The 27,084-nt window shown below is 40.2% G+C and overlaps 1 pseudogene; it reads right to left on the bottom strand.

Annotated features, from left to right (window-relative positions):
- Positions 1–1,525: 1,525 nt before the first annotated feature.
- Positions 1,526–4,329, bottom strand: LOC121451674 (annotated as a pseudogene).
- Positions 4,330–27,084: the final 22,755 nt, after the last annotated feature.

Genomic DNA, 27,084 nt, shown 5'->3' with positions numbered 1-27,084 from the left:
AGCAAAGAGACGATAGAGAGGGGCCAAAGATAGAGCCTCCAAGTGTTGCTACTGACTCACTTTCCCGGCCTAGGCCCTACCTCTTAAAATAATAGGGCCACAGCTTCAGACAAAGCACATGGCTTATTCAAACATGAACATTCTACCTGGCACCAAAAGTTTAATGATCATCAAACACAAAATGCATTTAGTCTGTCTCCAAGAGACTCCAAGTCTTGCCACTTCTAACATTGTTCAAGTGCTTAAGCCCAGAGTAAAGATTCTTATAACAAAAGAGAAGAACTGAAGAGGGGCATACAAGACCAATCTCACAGAAGGTCAGACCAAAGCAAGACCAGAACCCAGAAAGGCAAACCCTAAATCCTGTAGTTCTGTCTAGCATCCTGGCACATGGTTACATGATATGAGCATGAATGGGTCTTGGCAGCCCTAATTCTATGGCCTTGTCTGTGGCAACCCATAGAGCCTATTTTGTACTCAGGAAGCAGATGGATTCTGTGAGTGTGAGGCCAAGCTGGTCTATATACTGAGTTCCATGCCAACAAAAGCTACATAGTAAGGCCCTGTCTTGAAAACAAACAAAAATGCTAACTCTTCATTTTTAAGCTTTTAAAATCTTAACTGGAAATAAAATAATCTGAAATGTCTAAGGAACTAAAAAAATAAAAGAGTAACATCAAACGTAATAAAAACTCACCAAGATGCAGACAGTTTCTGAGCCTCATTATTTTCTCTGCTGCAGGAACCCGAGAAACAGTGTGTGGCTCTCATGGGTCTGTCTAGGCTTTACTAGCTACAGGAACAGAAAGACATCCACACACTTTAGGAGAATTGATAGTTTGCAAATTGTAGCAAATATTTTAACTTATACATGAGAAAAAGAAGTGTCCAAAAGAGTATGAATATCAAACTACTGCAGACCATCTGTGAAAGAATTTCTGCAGGTAAATATGTCGAAATTAAGTAACAAACAGGTGGGTGATACAAGCCTTTAACTTTCGCAGCTGGGAAGCCAAGCCAGTCAAATCTCTAGAGATTTGAGGCTCACCTGATCTCTCTAGCCAGTTCCAGGCCAGCCAAAGCTACAAAGTGAGACCCTGTCAGAAAAAAAATCAAACAACAAAAACAAACAAACAAACCTTAATTAGCAGTAGCATGTCAGTGTGTTCAAATCGCTACACAGATCACCTGTCTGGTTATGTTCTGGTGACAAAATATCATGATGCCACATGTCTGGAGCATGTCATTGCATTATAAATTCCACAGAGCTCTGCTCTTCCAGAGATTAAAACTGTTTTTTTTTTTTTTTGGAATAATTCAGCAGCAAAATGTAAAGCAGTTGATCAAAATAACATGTCTATCACATTTTCAGCACTCAGCAACAGACAGGAGTTCTGCCTCTCCAGTTCTTTCTGAATTTTTCCTTGGCACTGTTGCTTTAAGCGTGTCTCCATAGCTTGTTCCCTATTAAGCCAGTTTACTGACCATAGTGTAGTTCAGAGAATTTATCTTGGGCAGTAGAACATCATGCACCACCCCTCTGCTGATGCTCCAGTTCAATGAGTTGGTTGATCAGATTATGTGGTCATGAACGCTGTTCTCCACTATGCACTGCAGGAGCAAGCTCTCCACATCGGCTACATCAGTGTCCAACTCCTTACACATATAAGGACTATGTATTCTGGCGCAAGGTTTAATCAATTTTATGAGCACTTGCGTTCTTATTTAATAAAAGCTGCACAGCATATACTTATATGAATGGGTCATCCATGACGCTGCTGTGGCCTATTTTTAGAATCTTTTCAAATTCAGTGATGTCATTACTCTAAGAAACATGCACAAATCCATCACACCTAGAACTTTGGATCATTTTTATACAGCTTGTCCTCCTATGAGTCAAATGCATTCCTTCCTGATTTCATTAGCATATTTGCTAAGATCAAAGGTTTAAACCACTACTGTGTCTCGGGATTTCTGATTCATCATAATTATTGTAAGCTTAAAAAAAATGTGGACATCTTTTGAAATGACCTTCTCTCAAGTATACTTTATACCACATTCTCAGATGATTCCATAATCAGCAGATGAGGGATAGTGGACTCAATATGAAGGGTTTTGTTATTTTCTGTGTTGCATATATTTGAATTCCTAATAACTGGATACCTTTTTTAGGTCATCTTTGCCATCATGATTCTGACAAGATTTATATAACTGTCATAAATTTTGTTGAAGCTTTCCATATTTTTCCCATTCTAAATATAATTTTGCAAACTTTATGTATTACAGTCTTCAGAGCTTCCCGTGTTGTTTTATAAAATCGATGCAGTGCATCTATCTTGCTGGAATATTACAGATATACTCAGGAATAGAGTTCAGAGATTTTTTTTTTCAGACTAGCCTTCTATTTGCCCTCAGAACACAGGCCAACAGCTATTATCTTTTTATCCCTGGCAAGTTTATCAACTTGAGTTTATCTTGATCTTCTGCTTCTCCTTCACCTTCTAGTTCCAAAACTTAGATGTGACTTGATGCTGCTTTGGGGTCTTCTATTAATGTGCTGGTATTATGGTACTCATTTTCCGGATCCACATTTGCCTCAGAGTTCTGGTCTTTGGAGTACTCCAGGTCACCATCTCCCTATCTGAAACAGTCCTTGTGTCAGCCATCTTAACTAGAGTTGGGAGGGGAGGAGGAATTGGAAACCCACTATGCACACTGCCATCAGCATTTTAGTGTTATGAGTTCCCATTAACACATCCTCCTGTTGCTCTGCTGACAGAATTATGGACTTTCTCTAAATTCTTCCCACAAGCCCCCTCCATGGACTTGAGGACCACATGGCCAGGTGTAGTCAAAGAAATGAGCTTCTATAGGTGCACTTATATAGGTGCACTTATATAGGTACACTTCTAGAACAAATGTTCTCTAGTAGATCCTTTCACATTGCTGTGACCAAATAGCTTAACAACACAAGGAAGCAAACAGTCATTTAGCATACAATTTCAGCATCATGGTAGAGAGGGCTGGCAGAAGACAGCAGTTTGCATCATGGCATCCAGAAAACAGAGAACACCAGAGAGACAACCCTGGGGCAAGATACGGTTCCCAAGAGCAGACTTCAAAGCAATCCCAGATAATGACATTGCCACCAATCAGGAACCAACCCTTTAGGAGCAAAGCATTTGAGAGGGGGGGGGCATTTCTATTCAAATTATAATTGGTAGGACAACCCCTAAGACTGTAAGTACAAGGATGTTTCTGTTGTGATCTGTTTCCTCCCCAATGACACTTCTCTGTTATTTTTGATGATACTAATGCATGTAAAGTAATTTACTTACACATCTGGCTTTTTGACCAGCTGTGCATACCTTGAGATCTAAATACAATGCCTCACTGAAAGAACCCAGGAATCAGGTAGAACTGCATTTATCAGAATGCCTAAAATACTTGAGAGGTTGAGGCAGGAGTAGGGCATTCTGGGGCATACAGCGCACCATGTATCAAGGGAATGTGCTTGGTTTGAGTCGTATGTATTTATGAAGCCACGATTGTAGCAAGAATTGTCAGGAGTTTTACAGAGGAAGCCTCATAAAGGAAGTTGGAGGGCTCAGAATGTATGATCTGGAGAAAAACCAGAGACTTTTAAAAATAAAATAATAGTCACTGCTACACATTTACTCACCACACATGCTTCAGTGCTTACCCGTCTCGTTAGTAACCATGCTGTAGCCATTTCATCTCTAGTTACCACGATATGCTTTCTATACGTTGTCTTCCTACTTGTTTTCAACATTGTGTGCATGGGGGTGGGGAGAGAAGGGAAGGTGGAAGGGAAAGAGGAGGGGAGAAGAGGAGGGGGGAAGGAGAACATGAAGGAACTGGATAATCCAGATGAGTGCTTATTTTAATAGTATTAGAGTTGAAGTACCTTTTTTCAAAGGCAGAAGCTATAAGGTACAGAACAATAAAACTGAAATATTTTAAATTTTGCATACCTAATAATTCTTTTTGCAGGTTAAAGAAACCTCAAGGTACTCATACAGGCTTGAATCCAGTCACAGTGCTGTTGGTACTCAGGCCATTATAATACTTTCTAGTTCCAACTTTTCCTCAACCAGCAAAAAAGCATGATTTTGTATGAACTATAGGTTTTATTTCAGCAAAACTATTCTGTAAAACACTTAATGGGACTTGCAAAGGTGGTGCACTGGTATCTGCTGCTCCCACAGAGTGCCAGAGTTCAGTTCCTGACATTCATGTCAGATGACTCCCACCTACCAGTAACTGATCTAAAACTTTCTTCTGGCTCTCATTGGTACTGCTATACATGTGGCATGGATATATACATGCGACAGAGACCTACACATGTACACATACATTTTTAAAAATTAGTATTTTTAAATAGTCTACTGTGGCTTTTTGAAACCTGTATATAGAAATCTACTTTATTTTCAAAATAAGTTAAATCTTTTTGAAAAGGTTTATTCATTTGTGATTCACTAATTAGAATTTTTAAGCATTTTATTTCATTTATTTATTTTGTGTTCTGGAGGTTAGGTGTGTGTGTGTGTGTGTGTGTGTGTGTGTGTGTGTGTGCGCCCATCACTAAAGGAGTCAGTTCTTTTCTTCTAGGATATGGATTCTGGAGTCTCATATATGCTCAAGCCATCCCTAGTGAGACAGATCACTTCCTGCTGCCTGAGAATCAAGATGCAAGGACTCTCAGCTCCTTCTCCACCACCATGTCTGCCTGAACACCACCATGTCACACCATAATGATAATGGACTAAGTCTCTGAAAATGTAAACCACTCTAACTAAATATTTTGCCTTTTTAAGAGTTGCCTTGGTCATGGTGTCTCTTCACAGCAACAGAAACCCTCAGACAACAGCTTGCTAGTTTATAAGCACACTTGTAAAATTCCCTATATAGTAAAGTCTTCAATGGCACTAATACTACTCATAAAACCTGTGAACTGTACAAATAGCAAAAGCGAATCTATGTAGCCCCAAAATATCTATTCTTCTGACTCTGACTGTTTCAACTTGGAGACAGCTATAAGAATTATGTAGTTAGAGCCAGGGAATCCATGTCTTGAAGCAGTAACCCATTCTCGAGGATCAAATGTAACATCAAATTAGCTAAATTTGCTTGTTTCTGTTTTTATTTAACTTTTGTGAGTTAGCAAAGGATGGCCAGCATTAGTTGAAATCCGTGTCCAGGCAACAGCCAGGGAAGGCTGCTTACTGTGATTCATTCAATAATTGACATGCTCAGCTTGGGTTCAAACATCCTTTCTTCTCCCTCTAAGAGGCATTCCTGATGTTATCAGACATCATCGGTGAGTTCACTTAGTTCTCAAATAAATAAATTGAATGCTTCATGCTGTTTTGTGAGCTTCATTCTTTTGTTCTTTACCTTAAGATCTCATGTTTTAAGAAATTAAAGAAAGAAATACTAAATAAAAATACGAAAAAAAAAAAACCCTTACACATGGCATTTCAGCTGATTTGTGCTCCAGAGCCTCTTATATCCAGATGAGAGATGCCTCAGGCTTTCTTCATCCTCTAGGCTTCTCAGGTTGTCAATTTGCAAGACAATGGGGCATGCCTGTGTGGCAGATATTGATACAGACCAGATCTTTGTTGTTCTCAGGAATAATGAGCCATGACATGTCAAACCAAATTACCCTCAGAGCTTTGAACCTGAGACAAACAAAAGCAGGCGCTGACTCTGTAGGTAAAACCAAAAGTTTTAAATTGAGATGGAGAGAAAAAGTCAAAATTTACTTTTCACTAACCTATAACTTACACATAGTATTTGTTCAGCTACAGATGTAGAATAGAGATCACAGTGAATGTCAGCAGCTATGGACTTGCTAACAGTACAAAGCACACCTGTTGGAAACTTTGAACGTAACTTGTTTCTTATATAATATATATTATTTTATGTTTTTAATATGTTTACTTTCATTTTAATTGTGTGTTGGGAAGGGGCATATATATTGGTACCTGGCAAGGCCAGAAGAGAGCATCAATTGTAGGCCTCCTAATGTGGGTGCTGGGAACCAAACCCAGGTCCTCTATAAGAATATCAAATACTCTTAACCAATCAGACATTTCTTCAGTCTCAATTTTATGTACTTAAAATATTTTAAGAAGGTAAAACCAACTTAGATTATCAAAGGACATGAGTACATGCAAAAATATTAAATTCTACTCTAAACCAATTTACCCAATGCTTTCCCAGTATATCAACCCAATTTCAAATTTCTTAAATTAATTTAAGGTGTGTGATAACATGGCTCTTCCTAGCCCATAACACTCCCTTCAGTATCAGAAGATGGATTTGCATATTGACTACCCAACAGTGGGTCACACACCACCTACAGTCTCCTTTCAATCCCATTCACCAAAATACACATGACCCTTGAGCAATTCTTGGGATGTTATTACTAAAACCAAGTGCCAATTTTAGCACTGAAAATACAGTGATGTAATAAATTTTTTTTCCTGAAACTTCCCCTTTATTCTGGTTTGTTAACTGCAGCAAATTGTGAAGCCAAGCTCCCACCAATGGGAAGAGATGAAGTCACGACCTAAAACTGAAGAAAAGAATGGGAGGCATCTTGGCTCTGTGTTCTGGGTGGCCTGGTTTGAAAATAATCAAAAATAATAATCTTTGTCTGAAAGTAATCACCTTGTTGAGCTACTTTGCTTTGCTCATGTTTCTTTGTGTGACACTGGGATTACTCTAACAATCATATAGACACAATAATAAAATATGACACTGTGCCCAAGTATTCAGAAACAGCAAAGCTACTAAAGCACACACAAGATTCATGCACTCAAAACTCCACACCTATAATCCCAGCACTCAATAGGCAGGAGCAGGAACACAGTGAGTTTGAGGTGAGCTACATAGTCATTTTAAAGCCAGGCTGGCTACATGAGATTCTGTTTTAAAAAGGAAATTAAAATTACAATTAAAACTCCACAGCACTGATGAAAGAAGCTCTTGAGAAACAAGAAGACACACCACACTTTCAACATTAGTCAAATATACTAGGGAAATCCACTCTCCTCAAACTGATCTGAAGAGCTGAATATGATCCCCACATAAAACCTGCCAAAGAGATGCATATAGAGAGATCTTTAAATATATATCAAATGCATAAAAAGGATAATTAAAACAATTTGAAAGTGAATGAAGAAGAAGCCACTGACTTCATTTGAAGTCATGTTCTTAGTTCTAGCATTCAAGATTGTAGGGCTTTAGCAGAGCAAGTCATAGGCAAGTCAACAGAATAACAAACCTGCCCAGCATCTCTAACCAAGACCTTAGTTCGAAAGCAATCTGATGAAGTAAAGATACTTTCAATGCATAGGGAGAAATAACTGGGTATCCATAGGCAAAAGAATACCAACATTTGCCTAAGCTTTATTCTTTAGAAAAAATGCTCAAAATAAATCAGCATATATTCAGGGTCTGTAATCCATCAGTAGTGAATTTACCTAACAAGCAGAAAGCGCCCCCCCCCCACCACAAAAGAAAAAGCAGTAAGAACAATAATATTTTTTGAAAATGTAAAACATAAAGATCATATAAGTTTTAGGGGGAAAGGTATAGAAGAAAAATCTTGAGATCTAGTGTCAGAAAAAAATAATTCTTGAACACCAAAAGAAAGATTAATCAATAAAAGAAAAAATTTAATAAATTGGATTTCAACAAAAATTTGCTCTGTAAAAGATAATTAAAACACAAGCTTTTAAGCATGAGGAAAGTATTTGCATGTAAGAGGTAGTGAAGAAAACTTTTTTTCCCTGCCAAACACAGTTAAAACCAGTTTTACCTGCCCTCACTCCTAAATACGTACAGGTTTTCAGAATTGTCTACTCAACTCATGGGCAGATATTTGGTCCTTTCAAGAAAACAGCAGTGTGGTTATTTCCCTTACATCCTTCTTCTGTCTGATTCCTTTGCCAAAGGAAAGAACAAGTTCACCCAGAGGTAACCATCCTGAAATGATTCAACTGTTAGACACCCCGTCGCTCCACCTCTGCCTGGCATCCTTTCTTTCCTCCATTTTTGGTTATGTTTTTAAAATAACTGATTGGTGCAAATTGTGAGATTAATCCTCAGCCAGTGAGGAGCAGTCAAGCTCCCCACCAAGTCGGGACATAGATGCCACCTTGGGCATGTGTCCTTGTTGCCTGGCTTCTGAGAACTGACACCCTTTTGATCAGTACATTTTACCTTACTGTGACATTTCAGTCGGAGGGTGGTACTTTTCTTTGTAACCCTGAGAATATTTCTTGCTTTCTTTTTTTAAGAAAAAAGTTTTACTTTGGCTTAACAATTTTAGACTTCACAGACCCTTAAGGAGAAAAGCAAGGAAGAAAGAAGTGAAGCCCAACAGAGCCCTCCAAGGACAGGCCCTTGAAATCTGAAGACCTCCAGTTAGAGTCTCAATTTGATTTTTTTTTTTTTTGAGATAGAGTCTCGCTGTATGGCCTGTGCTAGACTAAAACTCACTCTGTAGACCAGGCTGATCTTCAGCTCACAGAGATCCTGCTGCTTCTGCTTCTAGAGTGCTGGGATTAAAGTTGTGTGTCATTGTCACTACACCTGGCAGGGCCTCAGGTTTTTTCCCTTTTTATTAATGAAATGTATTCATTAATTCTATATCCTGATCACAGTTTCCCCTCCTATGCCCTCTCCCAACCTCCCTTCTATCCCCCCAATCCACTCCTCCATTTCTGTTCAGAAAGGGGCAGGTCTCCCATGGTTGTCAACAAAGAATGGTATATCAAGTTTAGGTGGGACTAAGTTTTTCTGCTCATATTAAGACTTGGTAAGGCAATCCAGTATGAGGAATAGACTCCTAAAACCCTGCCTAAGCATCAGGGACTGACCGTGCTCACACTGCTATGAGTCCCACAAGTAGACCAAACGATACAAATGTCACACATATGTAGGGGACCTAGATGAGTCCCATGAGGGCTTCTTAGCTATTGGTCCAGTGTCTGTGAGCTCCTATGAGCCCAGACTAGTTTCTCAGTGGATTCCCTTGTGATGACCTCGCTCCACCTGACTTGTATAATCCTTCCTCCCTCTCTTCAACAGAATTCCTGGAGCTCAGTCCAGTGCTCGGCTATGGACCTCTGCCTCTGCTTCTGTTAGTTACTGAATGGAGGTTCTGATGACATTAGAGTGGTGACCAATCTGATTACAGGAGACGATCAGTTCAAGCTACCTCTCCCCTATTGCTAGCTGTCTTAACTTGGGTCATCCTTACAGATTATTGGAAGTGCTCCTTGCACCAGGTTTCAATGTGACCCTGAAATGCCCCCCATCAAGACGTCTCTTTCATTACTCTCCCTTCTATCCCACCCCAAGCTGATCCCACATGCTCCCATCCCTACCTGCCCCCTATTTCCCCTTCCCAGAAAAATCTGAACGGTGCTGTCATAACTGGATGTCAGCATGCAGCAGAGTGCAAATAGATCCATACCTATCACTCTGCATCTGTATAATAAATCTCAAGACCAAGTGGATCAAAGACCTTAACATAAATCCAGCCACACTGAACCTCATAAAAAAGAAAGTGGGAAGTAGCCTTGAACACGTGGCACAGAAGACCAATTCTTGAAAATAACACCAGTAGCACAGACATTGAGATTGAGAATTAATAAATGTGACCTCCTGAAACTGAAGAGTTTTTGTAAGGCAAAAGACACTGTCAATAAAACAAAATAAGACACTGTCAATAAGTCAGACTACAGAATAGGCAAAGATCTTACCCCACATCTGACAGAGGGCTGATCTCAAAATATATAAAGAACTCAAGAAACTAGACATCAAAATACAAAATAATTCAATTAAAAAATGGGGTAGATATCTAAACAGAGAATTCTCAACAGAAGAATCTCAAATGGCCAAAAGACACTTAAGGAAATATTCAACATCCTTAGCCAATAGGGAAATGCAAATCAAAACAGCTCTAGGATTTCATATTAGACCTGTCAGAATGGCCAAGATCAGAAACACTGATAACAGCTTATACTGCGAAGGATGTAGACCAAGGGGATCCCTTCTCCATTGCTGTAGGGAGTGCAAACTTGTACAACCACTATAGATATCAGGATGGTGGTTTCTCAGAAAGTTAAGAGTCGATCTACCTCAAGAGGCAGCTATACCAATATTGGGCATATAAGCAAAGGATGCTCAATCATATCACAAGGACACTTACTCAACTATGTTCATAGCAACATTATTAGTAATAGCCAAAACCTGGAAGCAACTTAGATATCCCTCAACTGAAGATGGATAAAGAAAATGTTGTACATTTATACATGGAGTATTACTCAACTGTTAAAAATAAAGACATCAAGAAATTGAAAGTGAAAGAACAAAACTAGAAAAAAAAATCATCCCGAGTGAGGCAACCCAGACTCAGAAAGACAAACATGGTATATACTCACTCATAAATGTACATTAGCTATAAAGTAAAGACTAACGATGCTACAAGTCACAGTCCAAGAGAATCTAGGTAACAAGGAGGACCCAAAGAGAATATTTCTAATACCCTACATTGAAAAAGAACAAACTTCTATAATATGTTCAAGAAAATAACTCCCAAATGCAATAGAAAGATAAAGAAATAACTCACTTAGAAAACGTTGCAAGCCATAGAGACACATTTCACTGAGAAGCATATGCAGATGGCCATAATCACATGAAATGTGCTCAACATCTTTAGTCATTAGAGAAATGCAAATTAAAGCTGCAGTAAATGTCACTAAACACCACAGAGAATGGCTAACATAAATAATAATGACAACTCCAAAGGCTGAAGAGGGTGTAGAAAACATACACTCTCCACACACGGCTGCTACAAACATGATGTTTGGACCCTTTGGAGGGCACTCTCTGTATTCATGAGGACTCTAGAGGGATAGAACCAGCAAAATGAATATATATTGAAAGAAGCGATATTAGCTTGGTTTATTCAATACTCTCAGGATAGTTCAACAATGACTGCCTCCCACCATATGCGCATCCACACGGCTGAAAGCCTCGGTAGCCTTGGTCTGGTATCTGGAACCTTCCTGGAGAACTATTGGTCTTCAATCCACATGGGAAGCCTGAAGAAGCTCAATTTTCTAGCAGCCGAGAAATAATCAGAGGCAGTAAGTTCTCACAGTATATCAAACTCAGGTGCTGTCACAGTTTTCCCAGCAGCTCTGCCCCTAAGACTCATGGCTTCCCACTCTGAATTTCGCAGCACATTTCATGTATTGCACTGTCTACAGTGGGAGTCTAGAACCCTGAGGCCAGGAATTGCTTTGAAGGTGCTAGTATATAAACTGAAGGATGTTTAAGGGGAAAATAACAGATTTTAAACCTAGCATGAGAAAAGTAATCTAAGTCACTTTAGTAACTTGATTTGTTTCATGTTAAAATGATCGTATATGGAGCATTGTGAGTTAAATATGGTAAGAAATTAATTGTCTGCTGCTTATTGCTGCTGTGGTTACCGTGAGACGGGAAATCGCATTGTGGCTCATGTCACATTTCAGCTGGACAGGGCTGACGTCTTCACACTCAGCCTCAGCCAGTGCACATCACTGCAGTTCCTCTTCAGCAGCAAAGCTGCCTGCTGTAGTAGTAGCTTGTATACTCTATCTGCTCATGACAGAGCTCACCTTTTCCAACACCCTTCATAGCCTGTCCTTCTGAGCTATACTTGCAGAACTAACCTCAATTCATAAGACCTTTGCAGCTAGGTTCTTTTATGAAGCCCAGCTTCTGTAATCACACTAAATGGTTCACAAATTAGTTGTGGCATTGAGAAAAAGAAGTAGCTACACAGGGAAGAATCATCATTGGGCATAGCAGTATGGCCACCTAGTTTTCTGGGCATTTCTGACTGAAATTCTGGCTTCTGATAACACCCACTTTCAGTGCTAAGCCCAGCACATGGCATCTGTGTGGCTTCTGCCAGGTCATGGTGTAGTAGGAGATCTCCTAGGCGGGTTGCTCTTCATTGCATACTTTCTTGAGTTCCAGAATCTTCACGTGGTTCTTGGGCCCTCTCCGCCGTGTATATAAGATATTCCTCTAAGCACATATGTACCAGAGTAGATATCCAGAACTCTGACCAATGCTGCCTACCGAACTCAGCATGTCTTTATGAGAAGGACCAATTCAGTCTCTTCTAAATGTACATCATTAACATGATTTACAACATGCAGTAAGACATCCAACAAGGGCCAGCAAGTTGTCTCAGCAGTTAAAGGTTCAACATGTCTCAGTAGCTGGTGTTGGCTCAAATTTCTAGAATTTGACCTGGGACAGCTTCTTTTAGGCATATTTAAGTACAGTACAATTGGGGAAAAGTTTCCTGGTGTTTCCTCCTGTGCACAGGAGGCATAATTACATCAAAACTCTTCTTAAAGTACATGTCACCTCTTCCATGAAGATGGGTCCTAAGATAGGCTACATGTGCTATCATAAGGAGTTAGTGGAGGATCTGGTGTGGTCTCTGTCCTACAGATAATGCAGAGGTCATCTGTGCTAATAGCACAGTTTTGGTTGTGGGAGCTTGGGAGAGGGAGGAATGGCCTTGCAAAACAGATAGCAAAGGGGTTACCTAGGCTATTAGGATCCTTCACTCCAAGGTGTCTTGGTGGACAAAGGATTATACTTCGTTTTCTTTGAAAGGAAGAGCCTGAATGTTTAACATTCCTGGTTTCTCTGGTGCTATCTTTGAGAACAAGAACCCTTCGCGCTCCTAACACAAGTCTAATAAATAAATTCCATTAGTGATCATGATAGATGGATGGTTCTACAATGTAATAGTTACTGTTTTAAAGAAAAAAATATGTACAGTGTATATAACAGTGTGGACCATGAATGTCACCAAAGGCCCTGTTGTTGAAGGCACGGTGCCAGTCTTTGGAGCTCTGGAGCAGTAGAAGAAGCATGGGTATAAGTGAAAGATCCTTAAGTGGAATATCAGAGTGCTGGCACTCTCCTACTTCTATGTACCTCTTGGGTGCCCTATGACAAACATGCCTTCTCTGCCATACACTCCATCCATGATGTATTATGCTACCCCAGACCCAAGTAATCATGCCCTGAAAACCTCTAAAACTGTGAGCCAAGACAAGCGTACTATCTCAACTATCCTGTCACAGTGCAAAGAAGTAACTAAAACACCATGACAGAGATAGGCTTTAGCTGGCACAGTGTATCCTACTGAGAGTTTCCCCCGACACACTGTGATGCTCTGGTGACCAACACTTCTACCAAAGCTGGGTGCAATGGTGCATGCCTATAATCCCAACCCTTTCAAATTGAAGGCATGAGGCAGATCAAGGGGATCTTGGACTACTTAGTGAGTTTAACAGCTGTTGTTTTTATTCAGTACAGTGGCTGCAACTTCAGCAACTGCTGTCCCAACCAGCAATTTCAACTCTTCAACTCCACAGCTACCAGTAGCCGTTAGTCCACAGGGGCACAACCAGGTGGGAACTCTGTTCCCTCAGGCACCAGCTCTATCACAGCTGCTAAAGGAAACCTTACCTAAATCTCTATCCCTCTACAGAACTCAGGATTCAAAGGCTGAGGGGAAATCCTCCTAGCTCTGAGAGGCTGAATAACAAATAGCTAACCTCCTCTCTTTGCTTGTGTCTTCCAAGAAAAAAGGCCATTCTTCTTCTGTTCCACCCCCACTAAAGAACCCTAGCTACACTTAGTTCCTCCCTACCACTTCCTGTCAGCGAGTTGCTTACGCAGCCTCCTGATCCCAGGTTAATTTTATTTAATCAAACAAATGTAACACTCTTTGTATTGTTAACAAAAGCAGCAGAAACAAATGTAACCCAGCTTTATACAGTTAAAATAATATTCCCCTACCAAAATCAGTCTGTGCTACATAAAGGCTTGCCTCAAAACATAACCAAAACAAAATTCCATTAATATAGAATATCATTCTTCATACTGTATATCTAAGTGTTTTGTTGATAAATTAGATTTTATGATCACCATATTTCTATTTGCAATACTATCCTCTATCTGATCATAATTCCATATATTTTTCAGTAAGCTGATAATGACATTCTTGTTTCTTTGAACACAACTTCCCTGCAGGCCCTTTCAAGGTCTGTCGAGAACACCAGGAGCCTGGCGGTAGTGGCGCACGCCTGTAATCCCAGCACTCGGGAGGCAGAGGCAGGCAGATCTCTGTGAGTTCGAGGCCAGCCTGGTCTACAAGAGTTAGTTCCAGGACAGGCTCCAAAGCTACAGAGAAACCCTGTCTCGAAAAACCAAAAAAAAAAAAAAAAAAAAAAAAAAAAAAAAAAAACACCAGGCTCTGGTCTAGAGTGTAGATAAGTAATAGAGTGTTTGTTTAGCATGTACAGGGCACTAGATTCCAATTATAGTGGTAGATAATGCCTCCTTCTGAGCTCAGACTCTCTGACTTTTTGGAGATTCCCCAGGTGCTCCCCTTTTATTTCACATGTAGATGCCCATCTGGGGTGTTCATTCTTATTGGACTTAGAGGACGAGAGAAGAAGTAAGTTACTGTGCTGAAAGAATTTTTTTTGCCTCTATCACAAGACTCTGTGTCCACTTCCAGTTTAACTTGCAATCTATGTAAGTAGGATTAAATCAATGCAACAGCTGGCATCTGGTGCTTCAGAGGAGCTATGTTTGATTTTGTAAATACCAAGGAAACTATTTGCAGGCTTCATGGTAATAACTTCAGTGAAACTCAAATTCGGTGGGCCATTTCAGAGCCACCAGAAACCATGATTCTCTAATGTGGGCAATATGAATATTTAAAGATGTATTGTCAGAAAGCCTGTTTAATTTCCAGACTCCATTAAAATGTGATTGCATTTTGTACTAACTATTATTATCTTTTGTTCTGTTTAATTACTCAGGAAGAGTATTTATTGCTTAAACTTCTTGCTCATTTTCCACAGAAGAGCATTTGTGAACTGAAATTGTGGTTTTTCCCTATTTCAGCTGCCACTCAGGCTTCAGAAGTGCCAGTCATCCAGGCCACCTCTTTTCCATGTTCATTGCTCAAACATTTATCGAATGGCTTAGGACATTGGGTTGAGTGCAGAGAGAGGCATGGGTACGTACAAGGCAGGGTCTCAATAGTAATAGCCATACATTCCTTGCTGAGGAAAGGAGAGTGCTAGAGGCAGGCACAGAGAAGGGCATTGAAGAACCAGTCAACAACACAAAACTAGTGTGAATGGAAAGAAGACAGGGGTTAGGATAGAGGAGAGGAAAAGAGAGGGTAGGAAGGTTCAGGCAGAGGAATGAAAAGAAAAGAGTCTGCTGAACTACAGGAAAAGCTTGCATAGGGCTGCTCTATTCTGTCTTCCAGGAGCAGCACTAGACAGAGAGAGGTGTGAGTTACAAGGCTTGGGGCTTCCTGGAAACCACCAGATGCTACGGACAGAGGCAGAAAATACAATAGAGGCTACCAGGACACAGTTTGAAACCTGATGGGGTGGGGATGAGAGTGAGCACAAAGCTCATACCTCCCGTTTTTCCCCACCTGTTCTCTGATGAGGGAGGGGGAAACCTCAGAATCACCTATCAAATAATTGTGAAGCTTTGATTAAATGTGTTCTAAATTTTAAGAAGGTTATGTAAAGTTTAAGAAAATAATATTGCTGCCCCATACATTGTCAAAGCACCACATATGAGGCCCTTCCATAAGACTTCATACCTAAATATAATAAAAGCTATTTACAGCAAGCCGACAGTTAACATCAAATTAAACAGAGAGAAACTCAAAGCCATCCCACTAAAATCAGGAACACGGCAAGGCTGTCCACTCTCTCCATACCTCTTCAATATAGTGCTTGAAGTTCTAGCAATAGTAATAAGACAACATAAGGGGATTAAGGGGATTCGAATTGGAAAGGAAGAAGTTAAACTTTCGTTATTTGCAGATAATATGATAGTGTACATAAGCGACCCCAAAAACTCTACCAAAGAACTCCTACAGCTGGTAAACACCTTTAGTAATGTGGCAGGATACAAGATCAACTCCAAAAATTCAGTTGCCCTCCTATACACAAAGGATAAGGAAGCAGAGAGGGAAATCAGAGAAGCATCACCATTCACGACAGCCACAAATAGCATAAAATATCTTGGGGTAACTCTAACCAAGGAAGTGAAAGATCTATTTGACAAGAACTTTAAGTCTTTGAAGAAAGAAATTGAAGAGGATACCAGAAAATGGAAGGATCTCCCTTGCTCTTGGATTGGGAGGATCAACATAGTAAAAATGGCAATTCTACCAAAGGCAATCTATAGATTCAATGCAGTCCCCATCAAGGTCTCATCAAAATTCTTCACAGATCTTGAGAGGACAATAATCAACTTTATATGGAAAAACAAAAAACCCAGAATAGCCAAAACAATCTTATACAATAAAGGCATTACCATCCCTGACTTCAAACTCTATTACAGAGCTATAGTATTGAAAACAGCTTGGTATTGACATAAAAACAGAGAAGTCGACCAATGGAATCGAATAGAAAACCCGGATTTTAACCCACAATCCTATGAACACATGATTTTCGATAAAGGAGCTAAAAGTATACAATGGAAAAAAGAAAGCATCTTCAACAAATGGTGCTGGCATAACTGGATGGCATAATGTTTTTTTATGGAATTATGAGGCCTTCAACACACTTCCAATCAGTAATGGATCAATTTTTGCATTGCCTTGTGCTAGAGGACCTAGCAACCCCGTATGGGATCGGATGTGTGTTATGATTATGGGACAAAGCCTATTCCTGATTATATCTTGAACCTGCATGAATAATGGAGTCATTTCTGTATCATCTGGGATAAATTCAGTGGTTTCAGTATGCAAGACAACTCTTTCTGCATATTGTGAATCAGTAACTATGTTAAGAGGTTCTTTCAAATCCCTTAGTACCATGAGAATATCATATAATTCTGCCTTTTGGACAGAATTATAAGGGCTTTGTTCCATATTACTTAAATCTTCTGATACATAATTGTGTGAGCATTTATTATTAATTACCTTGTTGTTGAACATTAAAATCCTACTAAGCAAAAATCTGTTTCACGTACGTGACAAATTCTTTGAGTTTATTTTCTTCAGAAACCACTTCAAGTAACTAAAGCATGTAATCCCCACAGCAAATTATAGCCACAAAACATTATTATTAATATTAAAATCAATAATCCTTGTATGCTATTATTTTAGATAAGCATTTGACATTTGTCAGCAATGGACCAGATAGTCACCCCCAGATTAAAGCCAAGGAACATAAAGATGCTATAATTAACAGTTGCAAAGTGCTGAGACATAAGAACTGGCATTTTGAGTAGTGTTCACACTTTTCCTGGTTGGTGAAAGGGATAGAGAAGGGTTTCTTTCATTTTTAATGAGGGTTTAACAAGGGCTAAACGATGCCGATTCTGGATCTCTAAACTTGAAATGTTTCTGCGAATTCAATCCTGATGCTCTTGGCAGCAGTGTCTGATCTTGTAAAGCCCTCTGAGAAGGGTAGCTGCAGGGTGTCTCAAACCCCGGGGAGACTGCTGGCTAGCCGTGCTCCATCTGACTCTGATTCATCAACACTAACGCACAGCTGCACACAGTATCCTCACCATGCTGGGCCAAGGCAAGACGTGAATGCAGCCTGAGTTTCCCATTTTCTAATTCCTAGGTATAAAGCATACCACATACGCAGTTCACATTGGTCTGATCATTGTTTGATACCTTTCAGATATTATGACTACAGCCGTGTCGTGCCATCTGAGTGAGCCATTTAAACTAATCCCTAACAGTAGGAATCAGGGTTGATACTCTAGCTCAGTGGTATAACACTTGCTTAGCTCATGTGTGAGCATCAGGGTCGAGTGCCAGGAAGTGGGTGAGGGGATGCTGGGAAGTGATGGGCATGGTTTTTCAGGCCTGTAATCCCATCAGTCAGGAGTCTTGGGCATAAGAACTTTTAAGTTGAAGGCCATCCTGAGCTCAGATCCCTAACATTTCCCTTTCACTACTGCCACCATTACCATCACCCTGTCCGAGGGATAAAGCAAACAAACAGACAAAAACAATTGCAATCAAGCCCATTTGGGAAAATAAGCTTTCTGATAGGCTGTCTCAGAATAATTCATGAGACAATGGCAATTTTGTTTTTTACACAATAAGCATTTGACAGTAAATATTTATATACACTACCAAATCCTTTTTAAAAACTATATTATTATTATCATTATCATTTTAGCATAATCATCATTATTATCATTTTACACAGGTTCCCACTATGCAATTCTGGCTGATTTGGAAACTACTGGACCAGGTCTGCTTCAATCTTAGTCCTTTCTACCTGCCTTCACCACCCTAGTGCTGGAATTAAGGGCATGTACCACCATGCCCAGCCATCTTTTTTTTCCAGAAAACCAGATACCAGTTTTGAATGTAAAATAGTTTGTTTATAATTCTTTGAATCTTGTCTCAGCCTTTAGGCATGCCTATGATGGGATCTCATTGCCTATGTTAAGTGAAGTGGGAAGACACACTCTACATATACGGGCAGTACTGCTCCACAAGCTGGTAATCAGTACTGCAGAAAAACAAAAAAGGCAATAGTGGGCCCAGGCATGCATCTTTCTCTCTCTGCATCCTGTTGCCTCTTTCTCCCTTTGCATCTTGATACTCTCCTGTTTCCGTGCTTTGTCTACCATGATGGACTATACCCTCACACTGTGATTCAAAATAAACCCTTCCTTCCTTCAAGAAAGCCTTGTCTTGGGTGACACTAGGGTGATGTTATGTTTTGAGTGTAATTTAAAAACTCTTTAACATACTAAGGAGACCTACCGGCTGCCAAGTGTTCACAGGTCTGCTTAGTGAACTTTAACACAGATTCGGTAAGCAGTTATTGAAGATAAAAGCTTATGAATGAGGTGGAGAAAAGCAAATTAACTTAATATTGATCATCTCATAGTCTATAATGTATTGAAAAATCAGTTATACCCCAACTATGTAATTTTATGCCAATTATTTTTTTTAAAAAAAATATCAGTGAATACATTTAATAAAGAAGAGAGTTACTGCCCTGGTGCACAAACAAAATGAGGAGCAAAAAGGTGGCACTCTGTAGGGAAGTTACCCCATTGATGTTGTCCTAAACTGCCATGCTGTCAAACTCCCCTCCAAATATTTATGTTCATCTCTGTAGATCTGTGCCACTCTCAACCTGGCCAGAGAAGCTTCCTATGTAAGAGTGCAGTGGGGAATGGAGAAACCCATAACTGGTCACAGTGCTGGGAATACAACATAGATGGAGCACATATATCAAATCCTACTATGGCCATGATGCTCAGAGCAAAAGGAGGAAGAGGCGGGTGGAATGAATGCACTATCTGGAGAATGGGAAAGAGAGCTGTGAAATGCTGTCCTCTGGGCATGGTGCAGCCGTTCCACACACATAACCTCCCAGGAGCTTTACCCACACAAGATGTTCACATGACCAAGAGAGAGAAAATTTCAAAGTAGAGTTGAGAAAGGCTCTTAGCCACTCTGTTCCTGCTGCCACTTGCTGCTGTGATGAACTGAGCCCTCTGGAACAGTAAGCCCAAATAAGCTCTTACTTCCTTAAATTGCCTTGGCCATGGTGTTTTTTTAACAGCAAAAGAAAAGTAATTAATACAGTTATATTTTAAAATACATGAAATATTTTGATAGATATAAAATTGAGAAGAAAATAGAAGATAAGTCAAGGGCAGAGGAGCTGCGAGGAGGAAATAGGGGTGGCTATGACCAACGTGCACACATGCATAAATTTTTCAGAAAAGGAGACTAACATCTTTGTAGCTGTCGAGTATAAAATTCCATGTGGTGTGTCCTTTTAAAGCTTCCGTAGCTTACCTGAATGTCTATGCCCTCATCTGGAAAATGGAGATTCTGTTGTTGTTGCTGCATATTAGCACGCAATCTGACTTTAGAATGACTGGCACAGCACAGCATTCTAACAGTGCCATTAGCATGGTCTTATAATCACGTCACTGTTTTGCAGTGCTATTTGTAACGGAGAACGTTTAATTGCCAACCATGATTGAACACTGAATTTTCTGTCATCAAGGTTTATGCCAATACCTTCAATCAAGCTAATGAAGATCCAAACAAGCTGGTTGGGGGGAAACAGGCATTATCAGAAATTTTCAAAAGCCTTAAGAAAGTAAGGCACAAAGGGAATGTGTTACCACCGGGGGGTTTGCATGCTGGTGCCATGCTTCTGCTATGCAGGCTGCACTTTTTGAAGCTCCAAAGCCTCCCAAAAAAGCACCATGAAATGGGGGAACGACTGCTAAAGCATGAGTCTGTGGAAGACATTTCAGATCAAAGCATAATATCTTTTATCTTCACTTTCTTTTTTTTAAAAAAAAAAGTTTACTTATTTACTTGTGTGTATATGTGTGGAGGGAGTGCTGGTGTATGTGTCTGTGTACAAACATGGAGGCCAGAAGAGGGCACCAGGTATCCTCCTCTATCACTCTCTACGTATCCCTTTGGGGCTGAATACAGCACTGATGAGTATAACAGAACATCACTAGGAGTCATGTTATCACTAAATTTTTAAGACAAGTATTATTTGGTTTTAAATTATGACCCTGGGCAACCTAGTCTCTGGTTTTCCATCAGCCAAACCGTGTCAGGTATGGGTTCCAAATCATAGAGTGCTCCTTGAGTACAATGAGTTATTTGTTGATGACTCCTACAGGCTGTGTTCCATCATTGTCCTCACAGTTCTTGCAGGCATCACACCATTGTAAGTCAAACAGTTTGTGGTTGGCTTGGAGCTTACACTTCTCTTTTGGTGGTGTACAGAGTACCACTTTCTGTACTAAAGACACCAGAGCATAAAGGTAAAGATTTATGTAGGCACCAGCTTGACTTCTCCATCTTCAAAGAGTTGTGTAGGGGTTTTCAGCAATGGGGCTTTACTGTCAGATTGTGGAGAGACATCTATTGTCTTGGAATCAGCATGGGTTGTTTGGGTACTTCCATGGCATTCCTTTGGGCAACAACTCAATTGGACATAACCCAGTCCTGGTATTGGACACTTCATTGGGTGACAAGAGATGTCAGCATGGTCTCTGGCAGCAGTACAGACCACAAATATCAACATGGTCCTCTTCCATAATTTGGGCCGTCGACACCATTATAGCCCTTGGTAGCAGCACAGGCCAAGGACTTTAACATAGCTTCAGGGGACTGCACAAGCCTCTTACATCAAGATGTCCCCCGGCAACTGCTTGGCCCATGGGCACCAACATGGATTCAGGAAGTGACACAGATCACAGACATTCACATGGCCTTTGGTGGTAACATGGGACACAGATATCAATATGGCTCCCAACTGCAGCAGGACAGGACCTTGGACCCCAACATGGCCCTCAGCAGCAATCCAGGCCACTCACATCAGCATGGCCTTCAAAATCAACCAGATCACGGATACTCCTGCAGTAATGCAGTTGTCCACCTGGGCTCTAGTGGTACCAAGGGTCTCAGATATCCTCATGGCCTCCAGTGGCAGTCCAGAACTTTAATTTCTTTCTTGATCCACTTTTCATTCAATAGAGAGTTGTACAGGTTCCATGAGTTTGTAAGTTTTCTGTTGTTTCTGTTGTTGTTGATATCCAGCTTTAATCCATGGTGTTTTGCTGTAGAAATTCCTATCGCCAGTAGCCCTTAAATTGTCCAACCACTTGGGCGTGGCCTCTTAGAATATATATGCTGATGTAAAGTGTGCTTCTGGCCTCTTTTCTGGCTGCAGGATCTGAGTGCTGTTCACTGTTTCAGTAGGGGACTGTGATCTGTGAGTCTACCCCTAAATAAATAACCCTCTATTATACTCAATTCTGAGCTAGTGTGGGATTTCTTTTAAGCATCCTTCTTCAGTGGATGCAGGGTGTTATTTGAATTTTCTTGTATCTGTGGAGACTTGCTTTGTATCCAAATATGTGGTCAATTTTGGAGAAAGTTGTATGAAATTCAGATAAGAAAATATAGTCCTCTGTCTTTGGGTAAAATATTTTTTTAGTACTTATTAGGTTCATTTGTTTATTATTATTATTATTATTGTTTTTATTGAGCTCTACATTTTTCTCTGATCCCCTCCCTACTTCTCCCCTGCCCTTCAACCCTCTCCCAAGGTCCCCATGCTCCCAGTTTACTCAGGAGGTTCATTTGTTTAAGACATCAGTTAGGTTGTAGTATGACTAATAAAAACTGAGAGACAGATATTGTGGTTTAAGCTGAAAAATCAGAGAAGCAAGGCAGCCAACCACAAGAGAGCTATTATCTCTACAAAATCTTCATACTGAAAAGAGAGTGAGTTTCTATCTCATCCTGCCTTATATTTCTTTCTAATATTGCCATTAAAAGCATGCACCACTACCACCAGGCCTCTATGGCTAACTAGTATGGCTGCTGGGATTAAAGCTGTGAGTCACTACTCCCTGGCCTATATGACTGACTAGTGTGTCTAGCTTTGCACTCTGATCTTCAGGCAAACTTTATTTATTCAAACACAAATAAAATATCACTATATTAGATCTAGCATTTCTCTGTTTGTTTTTGTCCGACTGACCTGTCTATTGGTGAGATGGTGTATTGAAGTCCCCCACTCTCAGTGTGTGTGATTTAACATGTTCTAGTGCTTCTTTTACAAATTCTGGTGCCCTTGTGTTTGCAACATAGATGTTAGAAATTATAATGTCCTCTAGTGAATTTCCCCTTGATAGATTTGTAATGTCCTTCCCTAACTTATCTGATTTGAAGTCTATTTTGTTAGCTATTAAAATAGGTACACCAGCTTGTTTCTGGAAATATCTTATTCCACTGTTGTTTGTGTTTTCATAGATTTCTTTAAGGCTAAGGGACTTGTTTGTCTCTTCCTTGTGGACCTCTATCATATTTATAAAGTCTCTTCTAAGGTCTTTGTTCTTGTGCTTCAGCCATCTTGGAATACTCAGAGCCTGCTCTGGTAGCTTGCTAAGCTCTAATGGAAACATACTGTCCTCGCTTGTTATTGGTAGTGAGTGTTTTTAGACTGGTGTGTACACATCTTTCATTGGGAATATTGTAATTCTAGATGCTGCTATCTGGTTTTGTCTTTGTTGGGTGTATGTTTTCCTTCGTTTCTGTATCCTCTCTGGTTCTTAGGAGTTTGATGGTTGTGTGTTGCATGGTAGGAAATTCTTCTGTGGTCATGATAGTTATGAGCACTACTTCCCTGATAGTAGTCTTAACTTTATTTTCTCTCACTGAATCTAAAATTTGCCATATTGAGTAGGGTGGCTGGGCATTTAATGGCTGGGGTCTGCCTGTATCTACATCCCAGCTCTGATTTTCCAGATATACACTTCTGGGATTCAGATTTGCATCCTAATGTTTGTGCCTTTGTACATTAAGCCATCTCCCAAGCCCCCATATAAATTTTATAATAATTGTTTTTATTGCTTATCAGAAAAACAACTCAAGGCTAAAATTTTAATTGCTGTTAAAGTTTTTAAATTATTCTGTAATTAAAAATAAATTGTACAAAATCTTTTCAAACTATCCTCAGAGATCATTATAAATCTCTGTAAACATAAGTTATGTATGGCTTTATTTTATATTTGATATTATTAGGGATAATTCCAGGATCTTGCGCATATCAAGTGAACATTCTACCACTAAGTTATAGCCCCAGTTTATAGAATATTCTAAATAGATTCAAAGTAATTGAGGAACATAATATATTCATGGATTAGAAGTTCCAGTTTATAAACATGCACATCTAAGTCAGCTTCTATGAGTCTTATCAAAATTCAAGAAACCTGTGAGTGAGAATCTGTATATGTTTGTACATATTTGGCAGAGTGTGATTCTAAGATATACATAGAAGTGGGTGTGTTGATGCATGCCTGTAATCTCAGAACTTGAGAGATAGAGGGATATAATCTGAAGATCAAGGACATACTTGTACATGTTGTGTTTGAAGCCAGCCTGGGCTACATGCAACCCTATCTCAAAAGAAAACAAATCATTGGGGCTGGATAAACAACACAGTAGGTAATGTCACTTACCACCAAGCCTGAAGATCTGAATTCTAATTTGATCACTGGGTCTCACATGGTAGGACAGTTCAGACTCCCATAAGTCTTCTTCTGACCCCCATTGCCTACACAAATACACACAATATACAGATAAATTCAGTTAATTAAAAAGAAACTTGTTTCCTAATTAAGTTTTCATGTCTCAAAAATAATATGTAGAGGAACGGGGTGCAATTCCCCAGTATTGGGGAAAAGTAGACTTTATGAAAATACAGCAAAAATATTTTTTTCTGTATTTTAATATTATATATAATTTATGCATAATACATAATGCTGTTTATCAAAATAAACTACTCTTAGCTTTTGGAGCTAGATATGTTGGCACATCTATAAGCCCAGCATGTAGGAGGACAAAGCAGGCAAACAGAGAATGAGCCCTGTCTGAGATAGGGACCAATCAAGTCTGAAAAAGACAAGCACATTGCGTATCTTTCAGTTTTCCTAAACTTTTTAATAGTTAAGAAGTCAGTCCAAGTGGTCCTGCATCTGCCTCTAATTTTAGCTCTCGAGTGGCAGAAACACGTGGGTCTGTAAAAGTTCCAGGCAGGCCAGCCTGGCATACACAGACAGTTCCAATCCAGGCAGTGTTACATGGTTAGATCCTGCTTCAAGGAGAAGAGGAGAAGGTCACCTGGTCATGTGATTCAGTGACCTGTCTCATGTTTTGCAGAAGCAGACATATATCCCCTCAAAGAACAACAAAGGCCAATTTTATTCCTTAACTAGTGACATTAGAAAGTTATTAAGTAGTGAGCCTAATTTCATGTCATCAGATGGTATGGGCACTGTCCTCTCTATTATCACACAGGGAGCTGGTACCCGAGCTGGCAGAGGAAAAGTCCAGTTGCAGTTGCTCTGCTAAGACACACAGGGACACTCACCTGAGGCTGACAGCTAGTTGAGGAGAAGGGAGAACATTCCTTCATTTGCCATTTGCAGAGAACATGTGTTTTAAGGCACAAAAGGGCGCATAATCAAGACCCTCCCACTCTGTCTCTCCCCTTTGACCTTCTGCTGCCCTTGTCTTACTCAGCTTTAGGAATATGAGACATGCTGTAATTGAGAGCTAGAAACAGGCAGGGACGTTGGAGCCAAATTTGAGCAGTTTGCAGCTCATCCATGTACAGTGTGTGTGTGCTGCTTCTGTGTGATTGATTGATTGATTATTTGTTTGTCTGCTCTGTAGTGTTGGAGATAGAATCCAGGGCCTCACAGGCACTCCCCGACTGTGCTAAAACAAGCCAGAGATGTTTAGCACAAGGCTTGTCATTCGGTAAATATGTGTGCAGAGGGAGTGAACACAGGCAGATGGAATATGTTGAGAAAAAAATCCCCCACAATCTACTCCAGAGTGGGTTTCAAACACAGCCAAGGCTCACAGCCTCAGTAGCGTTTAGTCCTTGAAGCACGATGCTTGTTTACACCTAAGAAGACAACCCTAACTTACAGGGCTTTTCAAGTTAATAGATTTTGGTTAATCCTCGCCAGGTGTCAGTTCTTGATACAGTGTAGATTCTGGACACAGTTACTTAACCTCATTATAATTGAAAGCACGTTGCTAGGGAACTACGTCCATGATTTTCTCTGATCCCAGATCAAGATATTCTGCCAAAAAGCATGCAAGCTAATTTGAGGAGCAGAGCACTAATGCTCTCTCATGAGATCTGTGATATCTTTCACTACACAGCTATAGCTACACGAGCAAAAATCTAACATTTTCCAACAGAAACTGAGCGTTCACAAGCCTGGTCCACTGAGGGATTCTGGACCCCAGTGACAGGGACTGAACCCAGAGTAGAGGCAAGTTCTCTTCTACTACAGAAGATGCCTTGACCTTTCTTAAAGGTGTATTTCATTCCATTTTAAATGTTTATTTATTCTGTGAGAAATTCCCAAATGTATACAGTATATTTTAATCAGATCCACCCCAATTCCCTCCCCAAATCCAACATGTCCCATCTCAACTTTATCCCCTCTTCTTTCTTATAAATAATTCACTGAGTCCAATAAAGGCCGCCCCTATGCACATGTGTATGTGGCCGTGCACTGGAGTATGGGCTACACAATAGTACACAAGTCCCACAAAGAAAAATGCCTCCCTCCCCCACCAACAAGCAACGGCCAATTGATCTTTTCCTCAGGTGTGGTGGGGCCTTAAGAGCGCCTCTCTAATCCATACAGGAATAATTTAACTTTGAGGCAGGTATTGCAGTTTACCATGTTGCTCTTGGCCTCTCAATTCTCCTGCCTCAGGCTCCTGGGCTAGGAATACACCACCACCCCCAAATTCTTAGGGATTTTTGTTTGTTTTTAACAGCATGAGAGAATAAGACAAGTTCTTCCCATGGAAGAGCTCTCTCTCCTTTTTGTTGCTGTTGTTGTTCATTTGTTTTGTTTCTTAAAGCAAGATCTCACTCAGCAGCTCTTGGATTCATGAGCCTTCTGTAACCTCAGCCTCCAGAGTGCTGGATTTCTGGACAAGAATCAGCAAGCTCCACTTCTCTTTCACTTGTTTGATTGACTGAGTGACTGGCTTGGTTTTTAGACAAGATCTTCGGTAAGCTAGGCTGGCCTGGAACTCACTGTACAGCCAAGCATGGCCTCCGACTCTTCATCCTTCTGTCTTCACCTCCAAAGTACAAGGATAACATGTGTGCACTACCATATTCTGCTTTCTTGTTGTTGTTAGGCAAAATTAAAGAAGTATGGAACTGTGTGTGCATATAAAATACAATTCTAACAAAAGAGAGAACTTGTTAAGAGTGAGCGCTGTGGAAAAGAGCAGCTCCAGAGGTGTGACGTGGTGTTAGATCATTAAGTTCATTCAGCACAGGGACAAGAGTCTCCAGGACATGAGGAAGCAGTGTGTTAACAAAGGCAAAAATACATCAC

This window comes from Microtus oregoni, unplaced genomic scaffold, assembly GCF_018167655.1.
Source record: "Microtus oregoni isolate MIOR12 unplaced genomic scaffold, Mior012 000008F_ref0000371, whole genome shotgun sequence".
NCBI classification, from domain to species: Eukaryota; Metazoa; Chordata; class Mammalia; order Rodentia; family Cricetidae; genus Microtus; species Microtus oregoni.
This window is presented reverse-complemented; position numbering and strand designations above follow the sequence as displayed.